This window comes from Martes martes (genome assembly GCF_963455335.1).
Source record: "Martes martes genome assembly, chromosome: 4".
Taxonomy (NCBI): Eukaryota; Metazoa; Chordata; class Mammalia; order Carnivora; family Mustelidae; genus Martes; species Martes martes.
The window spans coordinates 122,118,621-122,131,820 of NC_137891.1; positions in this window are offsets into that span (position 1 = coordinate 122,118,621).

Sequence of the window (13,200 nt, forward strand, 5' to 3'; positions counted from 1 at the left end):
ATTTTCCATCAAAACGTTGGAGAATAAAAGGAGATGCTATTAATCATTATGCAAAGAATGTAAGCATAAACCAGGACTACTCTGGCAAACCAGAACACAAAGTGACCTTGCAAATACAAAAATGGCACCCCGTCCGAGGGAGAACTTACCCTGCTGTCTTACTCTACCTCTCCAATTCATCAGAGCCATGTTCTCAAAGCTTGTTTTGTGAATCCACGCCTACAAGCTTCCTACTTTTGCTGATTGCATGTCCCCTACATGCAGTCAGCTTCACTGTGGTAGTCATCAGTGCTACTCCCTGGTCCCGGGGCCTCCTCTCTTTCTGACACAGAGGAGGCTGAACTTGCGTTCTGCGTCGTCGTGTTTGGGTGCAGTCCTGGATTGGGAATGGAAGGAATGTTGAGTCACCATGGGAAATCCAGCAAAGTTCCCTATACTTGTAGTGCCGAAGAACTGGGGATATGAGGAGCATCTTTTCAATCCTGCCAAACCTGCTGTATTACTGAACCTTATTTAGTGTTCAGTGTTCAGTATACGGCCATTAAGGGTCTAGTAGGACTCAGATGTAATTCTGAATTTGTTATCATAGAGGCTAAATGTGCTATCCAGTATCACATACAGGGTCAGAATCATACCTATTTGCCCCCAAGTGACTCCCTCTTTTCCCATCGGTGTATAATTTACAGAGAATTTTCAGATACTTTGTTATTTGGTATGTGTATTAGTTCCCATGGCTTTTGTGACAAATCCCTATAAACTTGGTGGCTTAACAATGACAGAAATAAGTCCTGTCACTGTTCCGGAGGCCAGAAGTGTGACATCAGTATCGCTGGGTGGACGTCAAGGTGTCCGCAGGGCCACACTCCCTCTGAAGGTTGTAGGGGAGGATCTGTTCCTTGCCTCTTCCAGCTTCTGGTGGTTTCCAGCGCTCTCATGGAGCATCCCTCTAGTCTGAAGCAGGGATCTTCAAATCCCTCTGTCCTCATCTTATACCCCACTCTTCTCTGTGTGTCTCATCTGTCTTTGTTTTACTCTTAGGAGGATATGTATGATTGCATTCAGGTTCCCCCATCCCTGCAGATAATCTGGGATAATCTCCCCATCTCAAGATCCTTCCTTTAATCACAACTTCATGGACACTTCCTTTAAATAAGATAATATTTACAAGTTCCCAGGATCAGGACTTGATATCCTTGGGGCCACGATCAGCTCACCACCACAATCAGCAAATCTTTGTGGATGGTGGCAGCAGGCATGCGTCATCATCTTCATTTCACAGTCAATGTTGGAGTGGAGGTTCAGAAAATTTAAGTGACTTCCATGAGGTCATGAGCCTGTCTGATGGCTGACAAGAAAGCAGAAATAACTGTGCCATTCCCTTTAAGCTGTGCTGATTCTCCGAGGGGGTCCAGAAGATAGAGGGGATACAGTCCATCTCCTTGTCTCCCTATGCACCATTGGACAATGTGCTTCAAAAGTCTAGCACAAAAAATGACTCTTGGGGCTGACTTGATAGGAATCGTAGTCTGTGTAGGACTTTTCTGGCATCATTAGGAACCAGGAAAATGCCTGGTGTGGAAAGCTAGGTCCGGCTGTGCCATTAATGAATTGTATGAGCTTGGGAAAGTTTCTATGACTTTCTGCTTTTTAGATTTCTAATATTTAAGATAAAAGGAAGGGGCTAGGAGGTAATATGTTAAAATACAGATACCACCGAATGCCCACAATGTACTTAGAATCTCTCTAAGAATTTGGCTTCAATCATTTCATACAGTCCTCACAAACAACCTGATGAGAGAGGCATAATTATTACACACATTTTACTGACAAGGCTTAGAAAGATCGGACAATTTGACCAAAGGCACACTGTAAGCCAGTGGTGGACCCAAATTAGATCTACCTGTCTGACTCCAAAGTCTTCTGACCATCGGCCCCCTCATTCTCGCCATACTCCCCATCCATAGGACTGTGATAACCTGATGTCAGCACGGCACATAGGTCTGGACCATATAACGGCCATATGCATAATATAACTCACTTGCCTCTGATATTTTCAGAGGACCTATTTGATGGCTGGCAGCCGATGCAAGATAGTCCTTTATTCAGGGTATTGTGTGAGAGAGATGTGGTTCTTTCTTTCTTTCTTTTTTTTTTTAAGATTTTATTTATTTATTTGACAGAGAGAGAGATCACAAGTAGGCAAAGAGGCAGGCAGGCAGAGAGAGAGGGGGAAGCAGGCTCCCTGCTGAGCAGAGAGCCTAATGAGGGGCTCGATCCCAGGACCCTGAGATCATGACCTGAGCCAAAGGCAGAGGCTTAACCCACTGAGCCACCCAGGCGCCCTGAGAGATGTGGTTCTGAGCAAAGCTAGGAATTTCCAGGGAAAAGTTCCTTGTGGGAATGTCACAGGAAGTAGCGTTCTATGGAATAGAGGCAAATAATGGTCTACTTTTATAAGTTAAACAGCTCGTACTCAGTAAGCATTTGTGTCTGTTTTGGTCTATAAAACCTAGGTGATTTGTCTCTATGACTTCTGAGATGGCTTTGTAGAACCATTGCATATCAGGGCTGGGAGGGGGCAAGGTAGTTTCACCTTTATACTTTGTATTTGAAGGAATGGAGGCATAATTAAAGGAAATTCATTTATCCAGCAAATATTTCATGAGAACCTGTGTTGCAGATATAGTGCTAAACACCAGGACCCAGACATGAAACAAAACGATCACTATTCTAGAATCTCTGTGCTTAGTGGGTGAGGCAAGCTCATAAACATAAGATTTCAATAAATCTGGTAAACACTGCAATTGTGCTGAGAACTCTAGGGGATCCTGAGGGAGTCAGCAGAGACTAATGTTTGAGCTAGAAGAAGAAAGTAGGAAAAGACACAACAGGCAAGGGAAACAGGATCCCAGAGGGGTCAAGTGTATTCAGAACAGTGAGAAGTTCGTGATGTTTAGAACCTGAGGTGATGTGAGAGGAGGTCACAGGGGCTGGCGTGAGACTTGCCCAAGGTCAAATAACTTCTGGTCTGTTGAGATCGAAGCATTTCAGTCTATACCCTTAAGTAGGTTTTAATGACATTTTCCTTTCACTGGGTCTATTTTGTGCACCTTGGCTTTACAAGGCTAGACTTGGCACCCTTCACCAGGGACACAGGATCACTTTCACGTGCTGCAGAACTTCTTAGGGCATCCCCCAGGTCTGCTGACCACATGGAATAGTTTTGTGATGTGTGGGAATCAAGTCAGGCTCTCGTACCTTATTTTGTTTCTGTTTCTAGCCTGCAGCAGAGTCAGAGCCCCTGCCCAGTGTGGAGGCCTCAAGTTACACCGTGATCCGAGAGTACCTGGTACATCTGTGTGTGCACATAGTTGAAAATGCCTTCTGAATGAAGTCATTGTTTTTTAATCACCGAAGAAGAATAACTGAGAATTCAGATTTCCAACTGTTTTGTCTCCCAGAGAAAAGAGAAAGAGGTCCTGCTCCTTCTGGGGGTTTCAAGATTAATCCACTGCCCTTTTTATCCAGCTTCCAGGTTCTCCTTTAGAATTCACTGACCACAAGTTGGTTTCGCCATCTGCATGGTGCCCATGTATATTTGATGTACTTTTACTGGCTGGCTGAACAGTATGATGGAAATGAAGGTGAAGATCCACTGCTACTAGTGGTCCCATGACATTCCCTTGTCCCTTAAAATTGGTGGATCCTGCCAAATTCCTTTCCATTAATTATAATAACAATAATAACAAAAGCTTCTTTGGGGGTCTCCTCTCTGCCTCTGTAATGCGGTTCTTTCTCTCCTATCTTCCCCTCAGGATATTTTCTACTTAATGAGATGCAGCGATACATACTCTTTCTTGCTGTTCCTCTCCTGGCTGAATGTGATTTTTTGTATCTACAAAGGCCCACAGTTTGAGTCCTGAGTGCCAAAAAAAGATTCCTTAAAGAAGAAGGAAAGCAAATACTGAGGCTGAAACTGTGAACTCCGGAGAACTAGTATTTTCTTCCTGTAGCAGGTATCGATGGCCGACGATATCCTATGCTGGATTTTGAGGGCATAAAGATAAATCGGCCCATGTCCACAAGGAAGTGAGTTGCCAGCGGAAGGCTAATGAGTAAAGCCCCAGATGCACGGAAAGGATGGGCACCCCCAGAGGGCTGCGGGAGCTTGGGGGAAGGGCCACGGAGCCTGCGTGCGTGGAGGGCGGGAGAACAAAGGGAATCCATTTCCAGACACACGCTGAGCTGCTTCTTAAAGAATAGTATTGACTAGATACAGAGTGGAAAATTAGGAAGAAGTTGGAGGAGAGAAAACAGAGGAAACAGGGGGCACAAAGGATGGTGGGATAGACAGGAACATCATTTACAAAGAATTGGAGGTCGGGGACTGGGTGGCATGCAAGAGCCTGTGAAATGTTGTGTTAAGGAGAGGACAAAGATCTTAACTAGTATTTCTGAGAGCTACCACGTAGCCTTTCATATACCATGGTCTCACAAATGCTTGGCTGAGTGCCGGTGGTCGATGTCACTGTATCTAGAGCAGAGCACTCTAGGCCGAGGACACGAAGTCACTTTTGAATCCTATAGCCACCGAGTAAGTGAAGGAGCTGGGATATGATTTCACACCTCTTGGTATCTGGTCCACACACCTCACAGCTGCCTCACGTGCATTTACAGAAGCCCTTGTCAGGCACCTTTTCCAAAAGGAAGGCCCAGCCCTATGAATTAGCAACCACATTTGCTGGGACTTTCAGAAGACTTGGTAATGTGTGTGGTTATAGGTAAGAAGTTGAGGAAGCAAGAAAAAGTAGCTCTTTTAAGAAAGGGTGCTGGATAAGTGAAAAAGAGAAACCAAGGATGGAGGAAGTTAGGGAAAGGAAGAAAGTAATCAGAGTTCAGTGAGCTAAAGATACAATTTAAAGACTTTACAGGAAGAAGCCAAGGTGGGAATCGAAAAGTTTAGATTGCAGGGTTTCTATGGGCTGGTGGTAAAAGCTTTAGGGTAAATCAAAGGACTGTTACCAATTCAATAGAATTTTATACTATTTTAGGAAATCGCATAACAGTCCATTAGCTGCAAAGCCCAGGATTAAGAAGAGAGCTAAAAGACAAGGAAAGTTCTGGAAGCCTCATATATCTAAGAGCTTTGGACCAGAAATACATTGATGCTGAGTCTCAGAGATCATCTCCCTTGACTTTCTGACTTTGTAATTGAGGAAAGTGAGGCCAGAGAAATGGTACTAATTCTATATGTGATGGAGCCCACCTCTAAGCAGAGATTGGTGACAAGCTGCAAACACTCAGTTCAGTGCTCTTTGCAAGAATATGGATTTCAGGCCAGGGCGTGGGCTTCCAAAAGTTGTTAGGGCACCCTCTCTACTCACCGACCAATCACAGAACATGGGGTGCAGAATCAGGGACCTGAATTGCAAAGACCACTGGGAAGAGATACAGAAGTTTGACTCAGAAAAGCAAGCACTAGGAGGAAATGACATCTCCACAGCAGACTGGGATATGAAGAAAGGTCAAGCGGTGGTAAGGATGAGGACGGAGAAACACGGAGGCTGGACTATTGTTAGTATATGGACCAGAGAGATATTTTAGCTTTATGGAGAGTAAATCCTCACTTATATTTTGTTAAAACATTTTCAAAACATATAAAATGTGGACCTTTTTACAGGATAAGACAGCATCAGCTGGCAGGGAGGTGGCGGGCTTTGACGTGTGTCCATACTGACTCGAACACTTGATTCTGACTCTGTGTCATGTTCAGTCAAGAAAATACGAACCACCGAGATATCCTGACAGAGATAATTTACTTTAGGAAAGCTGTTAAATATTATTGAAAGATGGAAAAGCCTAAAAGGGAACACTAGGGAAACACCAAGCAGCCCAAAGGAGCTATAGCTCCTTGGGTTGGGAGAATTAAGTGAAGGGTGGGGAGGGGGAGGAGGTAGAGGAAGGAGACTTTAGAACTTAGGATCCTGAGGGAGGGCTCTCACAGAGACTTCTGAAAAGGGGTCTGCTCAGCTGGGTTTGGGGCTGGTGCCCTGCAAAGCTGGGACTCAGACCACAGAGGATGCTGTACCACCTTCGTGGTTTGGGGTTGGGAAGATGGCAATGGGGTTGGGAAGATGCTGTCTTCAGGAGTGGAGGGGAGAAAACACAGAGATATCAGAACCAATTACTGCTGCTCGGAGCAACTACTGAGAGGGTGAGGAAGTATTGCTGGAAGGTGTTGATGGGAGCAGTAAGAGAGGAGAGGGAGTGTGAAGCTTGGTCCTTCTCCAGTCCTCCAGACTCATTCTTAAGTCTCCTCATGGCAGAACTTAACAAAGAGCAATCTGAAATGGAGAAATATGGTTTGCAGAGTTTCAGTCCCAAATTTGATAAAGCAGAGTATAAAAAGGTGGGTTTGGTACCAAAGGCTGTAGCTTAACACTAACAAGCCCCTCGGTAGCCCTGTGAGCCCCGTCTGCTTAGATCTCTGATCCTGGAAACTAACCAGTCTCCCCTGATGCTATAATCCCTTCCAGTTCTGACCCCTCATTCCCTTTATGGAAAATTGCCTCAAAATGGTTGTCTGGCTTCAGTGTCTCGACACTTCTCTTGAGACTTTTCCAATCAGGCTCCCATCTGTAGTGCTCCCTGGGGACCAACCCGTTTTCCATTCCAGAAAGCTATTCTTCTTCTGGTGGCAATTCTCAGTTTTACCAATGGGATGGTTTTCAGGGGACATTGTTCTAAAAACTCATTGGTTTCTGAAGAAAACTATACAGGTCAGAAGGTCAGAAAGAAGGGAAGACCTGACCAGAAAAGCTCATGGAGTAAAAAATATAAGACAAACCCATCCACTTTTTATTTCACACCATTTTTTTTTAAGATTTTATTTATTTGTTTGTCAGAGAGAGAGAGAGAGAGAGAGAGCGCGAGCACAGGCAGAGTGGCAGGCAGAGACAGAGAGAGAAGCAGGCTCCCTGCTGAGCAAGGAGCCCAATGTGGGACTCGATCCCAGGATGCTGGGATCATGACCTGAGCTGAAGGCAGCTGCTTAACCAACTGAGCCACCCAGGCGTCCCTCACACCATGTTTTTAGATTGGCAAAAGTAAGTATGTCATGCAGAAAGAAAATGTTCACATTACTCAGAATATTATCTTGAGGAGAATGTTAACGCTAGCCCTGGCTGTTCAAATGGCTCATTTTTGGAGACTGATTAGGGGTTCAGGGAGGTGAAGAAAAATCTGACCTTCTTTTTAGAAGGAAAGTATTAATGACGAAACTTGTCCTTCATTCTGCTCCCTTTCTCTGACCACATCACCATCTCCTTGCTCTCCAATTTATCAATGCAATTTAGGCTGCAGAGAAATCAGAACAGTTATTCTGATTTCACAAATAACTGCTGTTAGGGGTAAATCCTACAGTTTCAATCTCTGGTCCAGAAGATCCCACCAGATCCAAGCAGCACTAAAGTTGCTTTTAATCAACAAATGACACTAATCTGAGTTCCGTATTCATGGGGACAACACATAGGCACCCTGGAACCAGAAATACAGATATTTTCTTATAAGTAAATAGTTTGAGTACAAAGTTTGAAAGGCTAGAGAAGATTTCTTTGGAAGAAAGCTTACAAACATCTTTTCTACAAGAGCAATCTGCACCCCCTTAAATCCTTCTGGAAACCTTCTCTTTCAACTCTTGTGAATTGTTGATTTAACACTACAGCTCAGATATTTGTCCTGAATCTTGGAAAGCATATCTTGATCTTCATCATCTGTAGGAAATGAAGCTAAATGTAATAATTAAGATACTATTGTGAACATGGAAGCAACATAAGTATCCATCTTTGGATGAATGGATAAAGAAACTGTAATTTTGTAACAGGGAATATTATTTGGCCATAAAAAAGAGAAAATCTTGTTATTTGCAACCACATGGATGGACCTTGAGGGTATCATGGTAAGTGAAACAGAGAAAGACAAATACTGTATGGTCTTACTTATGTGTTGAATCTAAACAAGAACAAAAATGAAAGGGAAAACAAAAACAAAAACAAAAACACACCCTTCACCAAAACAAAACAAAAAATCAAGTTCAGATACACTGAACAGATTGATGGTTGCGAGGGGCAGAGGTTGGAGGTGGGCAAAATGGGTGAAGGTGGTCAAAGGTACCAACTTCCGGTTACAAAATAAATCAATCCTGGGGGCCTGATATTCCGCATGGCTACCATAGTTAATAATACTGTACTGTATATTTGAAAGTTGCTAAGAGAGTAGATCTTAAATGTTCTCATCACAAGAAAAATATGTGTAACTATGTGTGGTGATGGATATTAACTAGACTGGTGGTGATCATTTCACAATATATACAAATATTGAATCTTTATATTATACACCTGAAACTAATATGATGTTAGATGCTAATTATGTCTCAATAAAGATAAGTAATGTTACGAAAGAAACTAAACAATTGGAAGCACTTGGTAGATCCTTGTTTATCCTAGCTGTAAAGCTGTACCCTGGTTTGCGTATTGACATGAATTTTAGGAGTCTGTGTATTGTCTTTGCTCCCAAAAAATCTTTAGGGAGGCTATTGGGCTTGGCTTGAGAGCCTCAGCTGACCGTCTGAGGGAAGCCTGGCCTGCTCTGCATTTCCAGGGAGCTGTAGCCTCTTCAGGGGGAGATGCTGTCCACATCAGGGCAACACCCCACTCTTTCTGTTTTTATTCAGGTACTGGGTAAGCTACCAAAGGCTCGCCACACTGCAATAAACAGACTCCTAAACTGGCCCACGATTGCTTCAGAAAATGAGAGCATTGGCAGAGGTTCTGATGTCCTCATGGAGGTAAGTGACTCTGGTAAGATGCAAGGTCGAACACGAGACTGTAACAGAATAAGAAAATGCATTTATTTCTTCCTATGGCTATAGGCACATAGACTTTTAAAAATAGGGCTAAATTCTAGCTTGTGAACCATGATCAGAGCAATGCCAGCCAGTTACCATTAAGAAATACAGAGCAGGGGTGCCTGGGTGGCTCAGTGGGTTAAGCCTCTGCCTTCAGCTCAGGTCATCGTCCCAGGGTCCTGGGATCAAGCCCTGCATCGGGCTCTCTGCTCAGCAGGGAACCTGCTTCCTCCTCTCTCTGCCTGCCTCTCTGCCTACTTGTGATTTCTGTCTGTCAAATAAATAAATAAATTCTTTAAAAAAGAAAAAAAGAGATACAGAACAACCAGCTTTAAGTACCCCAGATTAAAAAGCATCTTAAAATAATATGTAAGATTAATTTATTTCATTTTTAAGAAAATAATTGTGTCACAAACACTTCTATTGTACTGTGTAGGCCGCCAGTGCTTCCAATCTTTCAACATTTACAGGATAAATTATTTAATTGGTGTTTTAATTACCACCACCTTCATTCAGGTCGATGGAAATGTAATGTTTATAAGTCTCTTTAAAAAAAAAAAAATATATATATATATATATATATATATATATATATGTCTCTTGAAAAAACAGTCCAGAATTGACTCTAGTTATTTTGAAAGCCCTCTTGGTCAATATTCTTGGATTGCATTCCACAGATAATTTTAATCTTGTCATTTTTGTTCAAGGACTAGCAACAGCTCCCTATCGATCCTGATATTCGATACAAGTGTCTTCACCTACTGCCAATTGCTCAGCCCATCCTTCAAATCTAATTTTCATTATAACTCAACATTAACAGTCTGGTTTGTCAAGTTAACGCGCTTCTTACTTCCTTAAAAGCCAATTACAAAATTAAAGAGTTTCTTTAGAAAGAACATCTGATTCTCTCACTCCCTTACTTTCAGATAAAGACAGCCTAAGACTGGCTGACTCAGATGGCTAGTGACTAACAAAAGGGGACTTGGGCCCAGGTCACCTTACAGTACCCTTAGTTATCACTTTCCCTGACTGTGCTACCTCCTGACTCTCGTTTTCACCTTTGTGTTCCTGATCATGAATGACACTGACACAAAACCCATCTATTTTCCTCTGAAGATGTATGTCTTTCCATTGTTCAGAACACTGCCTCAAAACTCGGCTCTCCTAGAACCCTTGCCTTTTAGCCCCAGATGACTCTTCCATAGCTCTATCTCATGTCTCATAGCTCATAGCTCATATCTCATAGCTCTATCTCATATGCATATCCTCCCAGCCTCTCCTGAAAATGCCTCATTCATGTCAAACTAATACAACTTTGGGTTATTCCACTTCCTAATGTTATTATGTGGTTTTTGCTTCTGTAATCATGAACTCCTTGATAGAGTCTTCTCCATCCATACCTCCTATCCTGGTGCCAAACACAGTGGTTCTTCACACAGACAGAGTTCGATATGGATTGACAGGAAAGCAGAAGGGCAGGGGCAATTCACCTCATCTTTTGTACATCCTCTTGCTTTTAGAACATATAGAATTCTCTCTCTGTTGATGCAGCGCCTGTTCAAAGCTGTCCATAGTGGGCCAAATGTATTCTTTGTCAATTCTTCTTGGCCTTGGAGCGGTGATGTGGTTGAAAGGTATATTGTAAGTTATCACTAATAATAGTGACAGCACTGACATTTGGAAATGATTTACATATATTTTTAGACACAGAAAATTCAAAGTTATCTCTAGAATATTACACTTACTACTTTTGTTCTTTTTTGAAAATAGATTTTAATTATTTACTTAGAAAGAGAGGGAAAGATAGAGAGAGAACATAAGCGGGGTGGGGGAGGAGGTGGTGGTGCAGAGGGAGAGGGAGAAGCAGGCTCCCCACTGAGCAGGGAGCCCAACATGGGGCTTGATCCAGGCCATGACCTGAGCCAAAGGCAGACGCTTAACTGAGCCACCCTGGTGCCCATCTTTTACATTCTTGTAAGTTTAGAAACGGTTAGAGTTATAGCTTGAGATTAGCCACCCTTTTTAAAGGTAACCTGGTACATTTCTCCTTTGATCTACCATACATTAATTCTTAGTCCAGTTTATTTACCATGTTTCTCCATTCATGGGATCATATAGTCGGTCAAAAATAGTGGAGTTGCTGAGATTCTGTCCTGTTTGTAAGCTCCCAAGTTAACCCACCACAGTTTCATGGATGCCAGCAGAAGACATGAGATCGCTAAGGCAGAAACAAAGAACAGTTGATTGCTTACAGCAATAGCAGTAGTCAAAGTATTAGCATTTTACCAGTTCCCAGTATCCATAGTATGATGTCACTAAGGTTAAGTGACCCCTGTATATGTAGTGTGTTGTATTCAGAACACTGGATTTATGAAATCCTAATGCTTTATAATGGGTTGCATTGATCCACTGAGAACAAATCTACCTAACCATTGCCCTCTAGGGAGACGTTGTCATATAACATCACCCTTGAAAAGATAGTTCAAACAAAAGGCCATCAATACTTCTGCTCCTGAGATATGAAGAAATAAGGAGAGAACTGTCTCCCAGCTAAGCTCACTGTGACCTTTGTTCCAAATACATGGCTCTTGTTCATAGATTAAGGCCATGGAAAGGACTATGGTAGGCAACAAATGCCACATGGAAGGTGTTACAGCCATGATAAGAAAAGGACTCTGGCTAAATCTTTGCAACTGAAGGGAAGGAGGCAAATGATACCTTGCTTAAAGAGTCAAAAGAAAGTCACGTATGAATGAGTTGCTATGATTCAAGGCTCATTTCACCATTCAAATGAACAGGACCATGGCCCATGGAGCATAAGTGTTAGTAATGAAGATGAATGGTGAACTAATCTGGATGGAGAACAAAAAGAACTTTGAGGAGAAATGAGGATACACAGAAGGTGAAGTAGGGGACAGGGGGAAGAGATCCGGGCAGAAGTAAAATGTCAATGGTTGAAAAAGCAAATGAAACACTCATTAGCTCTAGTTTTGCTTTCATCTCTCTCAAAGAGAATGATGCCTACAGTAGAGTTGATTATATCAGGGGTCAGCAAACTATGGCCTGTAGGCCACATCCTTCCTGCTACCTATTTTTTTGTAAATAAAGTTTTATTATAACACTTTTTTTTTTTTAAAATATAGTCTATGGCTGCCTTTGTATTACAAAGGCAGAACTGAGTGGTTGTTACAGAGACCAAATGACCTCAAAGCCTGAAATGTTAATTATCTGTCTTATTGTAGTAAAACTTGGTAACCTTTGACTACCTAAAATTACTCAGATGGATTTGAATCTGGAATGGTTTGGACAGACTCTATGGCAAAAAACAATTACTAATCCCCAATATCTATTCTCTTCTCTTTTGGGCACACAGCCAGCCCATTTTCCCAGATTCCCTCCTTGGTAAGTGAGGCCATGCATTTGAGCTCTCTCCATTGAAATGTAAACGGACGTGCTGTGCCACTTGTTTTGACTGGTTCATAAAACCTCTACACATAACTGCTCCTTTATTCCCCCTCTTTTGGCTTCCTGGGACTTGAACAGTCAGCATAACCTTATGAGCCACTTTGGAGACAGAGCTTGGGTCCCTGAGCTCCACTCCCATCCCAAACCCTGCCTTTGGACTATTAAATGAAAAAGAAATCATCTTCTTGTTGACTCTGCGGCTATTGACTATGTTGTTGCATGCTTCCGAAATGTCGATATATATTAGTTACAGACATAGATAATCTGATATATTACTGCAACTTACTCTAACCCTAATTGGGAGAGAGCAAGCACATAGCCAAAATCCATTCTCAGTGTACCTGTGGGAATGGCTTTTTTCCTAACATTTAATCTGAATATGGGGCATAGATATTTGTCTCTGTTGTTATTCTGTAGCATCCAAACAACCTTCCTACTTTAAGGGAAAAATCCCCAAATAGATAGAATGCAGAGCCCTGTCCCAGTCTATGGATGCCAAAGCGGGCAGACAGTTCCTTTTTCCCATCTCTGGCAGCCAGTACAGGTGTATGGCCACAGCTTGACGAATCATATTTCTCTACCACTTGGAATTTTGAGCAAAGAGGCGAGGTGCGAGGGTCCATAGAGGTTTTTTATGGCACTTATGGTGTCAAGAATCTTATTGTGTGGCAGTGAATGACAAATGGTGATGAGTAGTGTTGCACCAGCAGTGTCTTTCCTTCTTCTGGAATGTTCTTGACCATGTTTTGTCTCTGTTTTTCATTTCTTGACTGTAGTAGTTTAGTGTTTACTGTTCAACTAAACTATGTTTTGTGGAATTCCTTTTCTGT